The sequence below is a fragment of the Varanus komodoensis genome, unplaced genomic scaffold, assembly GCF_004798865.1.
Source record: "Varanus komodoensis strain SLA01 unplaced genomic scaffold, ASM479886v1 scaffold4, whole genome shotgun sequence".
In the NCBI taxonomy this organism is placed as follows: Eukaryota; Metazoa; Chordata; class Lepidosauria; order Squamata; family Varanidae; genus Varanus; species Varanus komodoensis.
Genome location: NW_025335941.1, coordinates 44,213,237 through 44,225,757, shown reverse-complemented (window position 1 = coordinate 44,225,757; position 12,521 = coordinate 44,213,237).

Sequence of the window (12,521 nt, the reverse complement as noted above, 5' to 3'; positions counted from 1 at the left end):
GTCAAACTAAGGCTGGGGATCCCCATTTGGCAGTGAAACACACTAACTATGGAACAGCCACAATATTTAAGAAAACCCTATCTCACACATATATAATTGGGTAAGGGGAATCATGTGCACTGCCTTGAGGTCTTTAGGGAATAATGTAAGTATAATATTTTAAAATAAAGGTTGATATTGAACTAATGGCTGAGAAATTGCCAACAATGGTTCCAATTCTTTCCATGTGGTATGTTTCCCTTTTCCTTGACTATATATTATTCATTGGATGATGGAAGCAATAATACATTTTAACAAGTAGAAGAAAATGCATAATTAGAAAACATTTCTAGAAGAATAGCCATGTTATCTATTACAACAAAAGCAACAAGACTCGTGGCATCTTACAAATGAACAAATTTGAAATGAACCAATTTGCCTGTACAACTGTGCTCTTCTTGATACCCACCAGACTGCCTGCCTTGAATTTAATTTTATTTAATATTTTCATTTGTGTGTCTATTTTAATTGGGAAACCAGCATGTTGCAAGGTTAAGTTGTGGCCTCCAGCACCCCTTTGCATTTCAATTTAAAAGAGAGGTTCTTTGTACTCCCTTTTTGTGTTTTGGATCTCAGATTCCACCTCTGCCTTGTATGTAGGTTTCTGGGAAAGTTACTTTTCTCTTAGTCTCATTGGTTTGTCTTCAGAGGATTTTGAGATCACCCATAACCCCCATGGCAGCCATTTGCAGAATGGGCAAGCCCATTCTTTCAGCCATCCTGCAGCAATACCCACAATATTCTCTCAACATTCCAAATGTGATGCAAAAAAGTTGCAGACCCCCATCACAAGCTGGTTTATGCAAGTATATATGCTGTAAGCCGCCCAGAGAGCCTTGTGGCTAATAGGGCAGCATATAAATTGAATAAATAAATTATAAATAAAAGGCGGCTCTACCCAAACATAAATAAGAATATTACACAGATGCAAAGATTTTTGCTAGCCAGAAACCTATCCAAGGCAGAGCTCTAAAGACTGAGGAATGAGGAGGCTAATGCATGCCTTCATGACTCTTCCCTATCCTTTGGGGTTTTTTTTTTTTTTTTTGACAGATCACTCTACAAAATGGGTTTAAATATACCTTTATCCATTATCCTTCTCCACCAAAGGTTGGGCTGAGATTTATTATCGAATGGTAAAGCCCTGGAGAGAGAGCTGGATTGCTGTATGAAAGGACCAGATGGGCTATCTGCTGTAAGCAACAACCAGGCAGTTTGTAGTGCACCTGCATTGCCATGCTGAAGGGAGGACTGACAGGGAAGATTAAAGCATTTTAGAGGGATCCTTCCTGCATGCAGAATTGGCCAGACTATGTTTGTAGCTTGCAAAGAGGACACTGTCAAGGAATCAAAGGATTTGACTCCATACTTTAGCATAGCTCCCATTTCTGCAAGATACAAATAAACTATTGGTTTGTTATTGCAAGGACAGAAACACATTTTAATGGTCTGGTTTGCACGTCACAGCTTCCCAGAGTCTCTTAAAACCAGTGATGGCGGAGGATTTATATGAGAGTTCACTGGTGGAAGTTGCAGAACAAAAGTTGCCTAAACTACAAATTGGTTTAAACAATTAGTAATTAGTCATGAATGAGGAAGATCAAAGGAGCATGTTAGCTCCCATCTAATCTCTCCCCACCAGCTCCTGCAGAGCTAAACAAAAGCAGGTATACTCTGTCCTTGAGTTGTTTATCATGATGTCCAAATTTGGAATAGGGAGTTGTGGCAAGTTCATTCTTGGCTTGCAAGTCTGGGTTGTTCCTCTGCCAACAACCTGTAATTTTGACTTTGGTTGCTATGTTGGACATACCAAAGTATCCCTGGATTGTTTAGTTCCACCCAGCAGCAGTGGAAGTGGTTTCGAGCAAGAACAAGCACTCCTGCTTGTTTTCACTTCATTCCCACCAAACCACGCTTAAACTATGGGTTGCTACAGCATGCAAATACATGTGCATGTATTGTATGATACAGCAGGCTACAGAAACCTGTGTCTCTGGCAAAAAATGAGGCTTTATAGTATCAATAGAAATGGACTTTGGAGACTTAAGCTTTATAATATCATGTATTGTTTTGTTTAACTTGAATAGGTAGGAAGTAATTAACCTATAAAATGTTTAGCTCTCTATCACATTTGTAGTCCTTCCTTCACCAACAATATTCAAGAAAATAGGACATTAGCTTAATTAATTTAAAATATTAGTATTTTATTAATTTTAAAATATCAGTTCTAATAAAACAAAAAGTCTAAACAGATAATTGTAAAATATGTGGTCGTTGATTGTTTTAAACTGCGGGTAGACATTATGAGTATCGCTGGATGTCATTGTGCCTACAGACACTTTTCTTCATGGCTTCTGCCTCCTAATAACTATTTTTAATGCAACTTGGATACAATCTTATGTTAGAACAAAGTCACACAACTCCCAATATCCCCCAGCTATACTGGTCAGGAATGCTGGGAGTTACAGGACTTCATTATGCATAAACACGCACAGGATTGCACCCTTTATTCATTTAAATTTTAATTCATTTTCAGCTTCTTGCATCAGTACAAAACAAAGTGAAGACCTCCAGTTGCTGTCATTTTCTTTTCCCAGGAAAAGAGAATAAGAGAAAGAAAAAGGGGTGTAAAGATTTCACTGCCAGAAAAAAAGGGAATGATTTTAAGTGTACATCATAAATATTCATGAATCTAGTGCCATTTTTTTCTGAAAGATTTATTTTATTTATAGCCCATTTTTCTTCCAGTCCGCACAAAATAAAGGATGTGGTTCTCCCCACTCCCATTTCAGGTTCTGTTCAGTTGGCCTCTCCTGCCAATGGAGGCACCTCCATCAACAAATGAGGTTACTCTCCTTCCTTCTGCAGCCCGTCAAATCTTCCAAATCTGTTCTGGGGACTTGATGCCTTCTGAAGCAATTTGGAGAAGCAGAAGAGAAGAGAGGAAAGCCCCGCTGTGTGCCTGGGCCTTTGCTCATGTGGCTTTGGACTTTTCCCTTTACCTTCAGAAGACCACTGTAAGGTAGGTGTGAAGCTGAAGGACAGTGACCGGCCCAATTGCACAGCATGACTGAATGCGCAAGCCTCTATGTTGCACAGGCTCCCTGACGATAAATATGCTAAATGCGATGGAGTTTTCCAGGCAGGCAAAAACATTATTGTGGTTTTGGGCTCTTCTCTCCATACATATTCAGCGCTCATTATAAACATACAGATAGAAAATCATAAGGCATTATCACAACAACACCATCTGTTGGAAACGAATGATTATCTGCTTTTGTTTCTGTATACTGCTATGGCTACAGAACTGTTTCATCTTGTTATATAGTCAGTGGTATAGCTCTGTTCAACTGTTAGTTGGTTAAAACAATCCATGAGGACCTTTTAAAAAATGTAACAAAACAAATGAGCATATGATGCAGCTTGTTGCTATTGGATAAGAGTCATTCGTACTCCATCTAATCATTTACGCTGAACTTCTCAGTATAGCAAAAGTTCAAATGTTTATTCCTAAGTAGAGTGGATAAATGCACGCAGGCTAATAGAATTATGACACAATGGTTTATCTAGCTATCCAGTTGGCATTGCTAGATAATAGGAATAAGTCCACATGCTTCCAGCCACCAGAAGGTTAGGGTTTGGTAAAATTTGTCTCCTGACCATCAGTTTTGCATGACAGTTTGTCTTACTATAAAGTACAATGGAAGATCTGGCTACTGAAAATTATATCCAGATAGACTCACAATTTTAAAACTTAGCACACTTATCACATTTTAAGATTTTCTTTCATCTATTAAGCCTGTAAAATTGCTTATATATTGAAATCTAACTCTGAGTTGTATCCATCCAACAAGACTGGCATACCAAAAGGACCTATCTGTTGTTCTCTCTCTGCTTCAGTCATTCTCTGTGTACATTTATTGGCTGAGAGTTTACTTCAAAAAACTGAGGCCATTCACTCGGGTCAGGACTGTGAGAGTGAGAAGAAACCCTTTTAAACACTATTTCCCTCCACACACCCCTAATATAGAAGAATGTAAAAAATTATGCTGCTTTTTAGTACAGAGGTAAATGCATTCATAGTTTTAACTAATATAATTTAGTCCCATTAATCACAGTGATTTAAAGAGATCAATTAAATTACTCATTTAATATGGTAATTGCATATTAAAATGTTAATGTTCTATCAGATTTTAATTAGTGTTCTTTCATAAGCTGATGGCAATGTTGTACAAAATCTTGATTCAATGAATTTTTAAGGTGGTTCTACCTGTAAAGTGAATGCGTTCAATAAATGTACTGTCATGCTTAGCTGTATTTATTTGAGCTGCAATCCTAAATCTCCTGAGAATAAGCCCTACTGAACTTAGTAGGATTTACTTCTGAATAATGTATAGGATTGCGTTGTTAATTCATGCCATAAAAGGAAGGCAGTTGATTTAAGAAAATTCTGCTTCTGATGGAAACCTTATTATTTTGGCTGCCCAATAAGCCCCTGCAGTTGTGGGAATTCCATTCTTGTATGTGCCATGGAAGATAAGCATTGCTTTCTAAACTACTGGCCTTTTCCATCACAATGTTAAGCGTCCTGGGATCTTGTCTAAAACAACCTAGAGATGCATTTCAGCTTGACCCAAATTGTGGAGTTCATGCAATATGCATTGGGGTGGCTTCTTATGCATTGCTTTAAAAAGGAAATGCTATACCAAATCAGACCATTATTTGCATAAATTTTAAATATCCTAATTTAACATGCACAGGTAAACAGTGAGAAATAATTACTATAATTTAGGCAGAAATACAAAGCATTTCACCATGGTTGGAGGGAATCAGTGTGACCAGCTTTTTTGTCTTTTGAACAGGATACAGAGGACTATCTGTAATGTAGGACAGAGGGCCAGTCCAGGCACCTCCACATGTCCTCTGTTGTGTTACAACTCTGCATGTAGTTCTGTTCACTCCTGCAGTCAATTTTGACTGAACTGAGCCTAAGACCATTTGATGTGTTTGGTTTTTAAAAGAAAAAGAAAGAAAAGAAAAAGAACTATGTAATAATTAGCAGTGTTACTGCCTTTCATTTTAGGCATGGGATTTCATTTTAGCTGTGTTTGACATGCATACCCATTCCACTGAGCTATTTAACTTTGAATCATTATTCCTTATTCCAGAAATAAGTGTTTCTGTGAGATAATCACATATTGCTTCTCAGAATAATGCTTCTCCAATTTATTCTTTATACATAAAGTATATTGCATTCATTAGAACTAAAAACACTATTTCCATCTTGTCAAGCCCTATGCCAGTATAGTATACTTCCCTATCTGTGCTGCTACAGCTAAAGTCAATTGATAGCATTGAGTTCAAAATTTAATTTTAAAATTCTTCTAGATCTGCCATAGTTCTGTACAAGATCCTTAAAAATGAAACCATCTGCACATGTGGTCAATTTAAAGCCCGGTATCAGTCATGACATGTGAGAGCAATAATTTACTTTCATCAGAGCACTGAGATTCACGCATTCATGAATGCTTCCTGTCTGCTTTTCCTCTGTATAACCTCTAGGTAGCACTCTGGTATGGCAGAAACTGCAAATAAGCCAGGAAAAAGCAGTTTCTTTCACTTTTACAAATTCTGCATTTTCCGTTTCCACCCCCCACCGCCCCAAAAAAACCACTCTTGAGATACTGGAAGAATCCTTAAATAACTTGCATAGGGAATGACAAGTATGTAATAAATGGCTTCTGTAGAAAAGCTCAGATTTTGATGTATAATCTCCTTGCAATGGTAATTTAGGATTGAAACTTGCAAGGCTGAGTTCTTTTGCTGTTACCCTGAAGTACAGTAAACCTGTAGTTACCCGAGAACTAGCAATTAAAAAACATTTCCTCCACAAAGATGACATGACAATATGATGAAGAACAAAGCATTTTTTTCAAGTTCGGTGTCAGAATACTTAGCAAAGTGACATCACTTCTTCCAATTTGTTACAGTTTTGGTAATACTTTCTGAGTAAATTTCTGTAGAGCATAATGATGTGATCAACTTTTAACAGTTGTGCAAAAACAATCTGTTACTTAAACTGCTCATTTAATACCATTCAAACAGCAATTGAATTCAGCTGCTGCTGAAAAAGGGTGGAAGGTCATTTCCACTTACCTTCTCCTTTACCCTGCAGCCACCCCCCAAAAAAAAACCACCTCAGGAAGGTTGGAGGATCCTCTGGAAGTGTGTGGGAGGTGGTACAGGTGGTGCTCAGGGACAGTGACAATTGGCCTTCCTCTCCCATCCTCCAGCAGGAGCCCTTGCTGGATTGCAGTCCTGTCCATGAATAAAAGGGTCTGTCATTCCCAGAAGGAAAATTCTGGATCCAGCATGCCATAAATCATTAGAAATAAAAAGCAACATGCATAGCCTAAACTATAAAGTTATGCTTCATATTGTTTGAGTAAACATTTCTGAAGTTAAGGGCTGATTTAACATTTTAGAGTTTGGCATATTCTGGCAGAGAAGAAAGACCATGCAAACCACTGCAGTTAATTAGTTGTTGTTAAAATACTTCTTGATGTTCACTGTTGTATAAACATTAAGAAGTAGAAAAAGTACCTTAGTCTCATTAAGGAAATAAATCTCTAATTGGGAAAGTAATCTGCTGAGCTATATTCAGCCTTTAATGTCATGCTGAGGGTAGGCGGCATTAAGCCATAGTGCATTAGCTTCAGAATATGCCAGCCCATATGCAGAATTCAAGTCACAAATGATCGAGAAATTTGTTGTAATTGAACAAATAAACAAACCTCCACGTCCTGCAGAATTAGACATAATGGTGAGAATGCATACTATGTATATGCATAAGAAAGCCCTACTGGATGAGACCAAAAGCCTGTCCTGTTCAGCAGCAGTTTCCAATAGTGACCAGCCAAAGGATGCTGAGAAGCGCACAAGCCAACATGAGAGCAAGCACCCTTTGCCACTGCTGCTTCCCATGAACTGGTATTTGGAAACATGTGCCTCTGATCCTACAACAGCTATCATAACTAGTAGCCACTGATAACCTTATATTCCATGAATAAGGCTAACTACCTTTCAAAACCAGCTGAGTTGGTAGTAACTAACACATCTTGTGGCAATGAGTTCCATCATCTATCTATACATGATGCATCACAGGACTCCGCCTTCCATTTTCACAAGAAGTTTTGATAGCAGTTCTTGTGCAAGCAAATATTTTGATTGTTTCACTTTTGTTGTGTCATAGTTTGCATCAGACAGGCTTTCCATGTGCATAAAACACCTTCTACATGTAGGAGTGCACCCTTTGATTCAGCTCTGTTTTGTAAGCCAATTGGCAATCACAACCAGGTTTGATTGCTGCTAACCATGTTATTTGATATCAGGCAGTTTCCTGTCATGAATCATGTATGCTCTTTCTAGTTCATGTTTTAAAATTCCGGATTGGTGTTCTTAGTTTTATTCCACCGCCGTAAGCTTTCAAGGAGGAGTTCGATTAAGTAAATGAACAAGTTAGAGATGCTCAGTCACGACACAAGGAGAAAGTAAGTTTTTGCCAAGTTTGACATTTGTGAGATGAGCACCTATTATCGCTAATAACTGCTACAGCTTTGTAGACACATAAATTATTTCCAAATGAGGTATTTTGTTCCAGAGATTGTCAGATGGCACACCTACCATGAGAGTGCAATGACGAGGTCTAAAATAACACATTACAGCTTTGAAAGATTGCAAATTAATGCCATAACAATTTTGCCCATATTCAGTGCTAAAAATGGTACTGAAGCACTGACATATATTGGCATGCCTGTCCTTGTATCAGGGCTTAGAGATGAAAGGGCAGATTAAATATAAATTCAGTTGCATGAGTGCAATTAATATGCACATCTTGGTTTAGTAAAGAACAGGAAAGGGTGCCAGGAACTCAGCATCTGGACTGCAGGGAATGGAAAGAGGGAACTTAACCCTTCTTCTTTATGACCTCCCTGCCTGCCGGGAGCGTCTCTCAGTAGCAGAGGAATTTTGGTAGGAGCCCTTCCCCCAGCCACCAATGCATGGTTCCTGCCCATTTCTTCAGTTCCAATTCAACCACCATTGTTGTAGCCTCAAGGAAGCTCTTGTCCATAGGATCACACTTTGCTGAGGTTTTTTAAAGCCATTATCTTGTTGTCTGATCACCCTTTGTTCAAACTGTTACTTTATAAAATCATAGAATAGTAGAGTTGGAAGGAGCCATGAAGGCCATCAGGTCCAACCCCCTGCTGTTGCAGGACACCAAGTTACACCACCCCACTCAGATGGCTGTCCAGTTTCTTTTTGAATGTCTCTAGTGTGGGAGAGCCCACAGCCTCTCTAGGCAGCTGGAAATATAGAAAGAATAAATATTTGAAGATATAATGTTGTCTTTTCTGTGGCCTCAGGCCTTTTGTCCATGAAAGGGTATTTGCTGTGTGAGGAAGCTGCCCCAACAAATAGCCTGCTTAGCAGAAGGCCACCTTGTCAATACCTGGGCTCTCTGCCAGTGCCTACGATCACAACAAACACTGCCAGCCCCCATCCCATCCCTGCCTCAGGAAGGAAGGACACTTCCATGTTGCATTCACAGAATTAACATCACATTTACTCTGACCTGAATGATAAAATAACAATAGAGGAGAAATAAACATGTTTTAAAATATTTACTGATGCCTTTGTTTGTTCTTTTAGTACATACAGTAGCTTGAAATAATAAAAGCCTATTTTTAAGGCCAGCACTTGCCAAAGCACACTTGAGAATTGCAAGCACTAATATTGCTATAAGGAAGAGCCATTTATATTCCTCCCTGACAGCTGCATTAGCTTTGCAGTGAATACAAAGTTCCAGCTTTTATATTTAAAGCATATAAAATATTAAACATTGTATTGTATTAATATAAAATATGCACATTTTTATTTATATAAAAGTTCCAGGTTTTATATTTAGACAAAGTGCTACTGACCATTTCATTGACGGCCAAGAAGCTGTTGCATAATATTGCTTGAGGTAATCGGAATGAAACAAGAATGTTTGTGGTCAATTAACATGTGTCACTTTGCTGTTGTCATCATTATTTTAATTGGGTTGGAGCCTCTGGTGGTCTCCTGAGATCAGAGGCTTGCATGCACTGCATCTTGTGTTGTTCACTGAATGACCGTCCCTGGAAGATATTTATAATTAATTTTCCTAAGACAGTTAAAAATGTAACAAAAAGTGTGTATTCATTTATACCTTGCTGAGCAACACTGCCACACAGAGGCACACTAATAATACAGTGGGTAAGTTCACATGTTGTAAAACCCACCCATACAATAAACCACAGTGGGTTAGTTGTTGTGTGCACCTGATAGATTATTAGGTCTGGCATCTGCAATGTATGCAAATATTTTCAGGGCTGTTTGTTTGTTTGTGTTGGTTTGTTTGTTTTTGATGTTTGACTGGAATACCCATTAGCCTTACAAACCCAATCTTAAAATATTCCCTAAATTCTGAACAGCTAGCTAGCAAAGCTTGAAGGGGATGTAAAAACAGAAACACAAAAAGCACTGGCAAGCTAGAGAGCTAGATCATGAGCAAAATAAAATAAAATATTGACAAAAAACTGTGGTGAACTGAAAGAACTCACTAACATGGCAGGGGATATCCAGCTGGCGCCAGTTGCTCCAAAGTGCCAGTGGGATAGTTGTGGGGTGCCTGGCACTACCCCAGGTAAGCTTGGCAGGAACAGCAAGGATATTTTGCTTCTCCTTCTAAGTCAGTTCACAATATCCATGGTCTGAGAACATGTCAATCCATTTTGGTTAAACAGCCCCCCAAATGAGCCATAGATTGTTAGGCTGACTTATTGCCCATGAACAAGCCACCCTATAGGAAATAATGTGGGCTCACATTGCAGAGTGACCAGTGTGGCTTGCCACCTACAATAGGGTATGTGTGAACCAGTCAATGACAATGATCAAAACTTGCCTTTCTGTTTTTGTGCATTCTGCCTACAATTGCTACTGATCCTCCTATGCAGTATAATAATTTTCTATGTTTTCTATTGATTTATCTAGTCCATAGACTTGATAGAACCATTATGTTCAGTGTTTAAAGAGTCTGGCCTCGGATTATAGAGGAAAAATAAATCTATGCAGAGAATGTAAGAAAACCCAAAACACAAGTCCTGCTTGTGTTAACCTCCAGTTAAAATTGCACTGACCATATTTGATCAGTGCATACTGATCTGGTCATGTGCAAATTCAGCAAGGGCTCATTTAGTAAGAGCTGTGCAGCCATGATTATCCTCAGAGAGTATGGCATGAATGTCTCTTTTGGGCTAGCCATTTTTCCTGCAGTGGCTGACCAGTAGAAGAAATAACTCCCCTACAGACTCAATTTTTGAATTCTCTTAGCAGTAGCATAAATAGGAAGGGACATAGTACTCTATCCACAAATTATATCACCAGATTCCAACAATTTGACCACTATTTAAAACTATCCTGGAGTGGTTGCATGAACGGGTTCATATGTTCATGCAACCATATGTGCATGTTTGTGCAGCATCATATATTTAATCGAAAGTGAAGCATCATTGTTGACAATACAAAAAGTCAACTGGGAAGGCAATTTTTTATCTTGACTGTTTGAATGGCAAGAGAAAGACATTAGCTGGAGAAAACCAAATTATAACAAGGAGTTTCTATCTTATTAGTTCATCCTGACATTACAAACAACTGTCTTTCATTATGCTTTATCTCAAATTAACTGTCACATGAAAGCAAGTTGTTTCTTTAAATCCTTCCCGTAAGCTACATAAACGTCACTTTGTTCCTCATATTATAATTTTGGCAGCCGCTTTGCAGAAAAACAAACATGATATTTAAGGAAACGTACAGCTGCTGCACCCAGCCTCAGTTTCCTAGAATCCAATCTCAGTCATTATAGACTAGTCCTATGTCCATTTTCCAACTGCAAACAGAAGTGAGCGTGTTTACACTAAGTAGCCCAGCTTTTTAAAGAGCAGAACTTTTTAAATGTCAGACAAAAGCAGTGGTACGGGGATGAGGAAACAAGGTTGTGGAGACAGAGGTTGCAGGGCTGCAGCACTGGCCATTTCTTTCTTAGCGGAGACACTGACGTCATCTGCCACCCCCAGTTTTTTCTGCTCCCTCTGGGCTTAGGGGCAGTCCTCACAGTACCTGCAGGGCAGTGAAGAAGAACAGAGTTTCTTAGTAAGAATATATAATTGTGAACTAGCTCCCTTGTAATGCAAAGTATTTTGGGGTGGCCTGGTCTTGAATACATAATTAAAGCCCAGGGTCTTTATAAATAAAGTCCTGTTCCCAGTAGAGATGAAAAATGGTAGAATTTGTTGATATACATTAGCTTTCCCCAACCAGGTGGTCTTCAGAGGCATTTGGACTGCAACTCGCAGAATCTCCATCCAGCAGGGCCATTGACTGGGAATTCTGGATGTTGCAGTCCAAATGTGTATGGAAGGCACAATGTTGGGGAAGGCTGCTCTACATCAACACAGCTGCCTGCTTTTTGGCCCTTTCCTTGGGGGCATGGCTATGTGAATAGAGCATAGGCTAGATAAAAGGTACTGACAGACAGTGCCTGTGACATTGACCAGGAGTGTCAATGTTCTGACAGACTGTGTGTCAAGAAAAGTTATTAAGAAAACCGACAGGCGCTGTGCCACACCTGAAAGGAAGGCTTCTAGCACTTGCTTTTTGCTTGAGCAGTGCGCACAAGCTCCAAAGCAGTGTAATTAGAAATCAGACCAAAGCAGTCATTTCCATTGTTAGGGTTTCTCTTCATGAGGGGTTTAATGCCCTGCTTAACTGTGGCTTTTTCCATTTGCATTGTAAGTAAATGTGCCATTTACATGGACTTTTTCCTGGAGTTTCAGTTTCTCTGTATGTTCTGTTAACTAACCAAAAGGTGATGTTGTGGTATAGTAGCAGCATGAGTGGATCTGTAGCACTACACAAGGCCTTCGTTCCTGTTTGTCATGATATAAAATATAAAGCCAGGCTTAAAAAGGCAGAGAGACAGACAGACAGACATCTTGTTCCCAGCTGCCATGCTGCCATGCTGGAAGCTTTGGTGAGGCCCCGATCCTCCCCTGGAGTGTAGCTGTCATGTGGTCCTCTCAGCTCCAGCAGAACCTATGGAGGAAGCAGCCCAATTTCACACACCAGCCTCAGTCTCAATCCCACACCTTGTCTGATCAGGCACGTCTTGTCCCTTCCCTGCTCCATGGCAGAGGCAAATAGGGACCTACTATACTACAGGCTTTTTGGGGCCCTCCGTGAGCCGCAGGCTGTTCACGAGCCTCAGTTTGACCACCCCGATATATAAAGGGATGAATATTTGGAGAGCTGCCTGGACAATGAACAGAACAGAAAAGCCTGCCACTATGGGAACATATTCATCACTCTGGCCTGTGTGCTGAAGTGAAAACCAGTGCAGA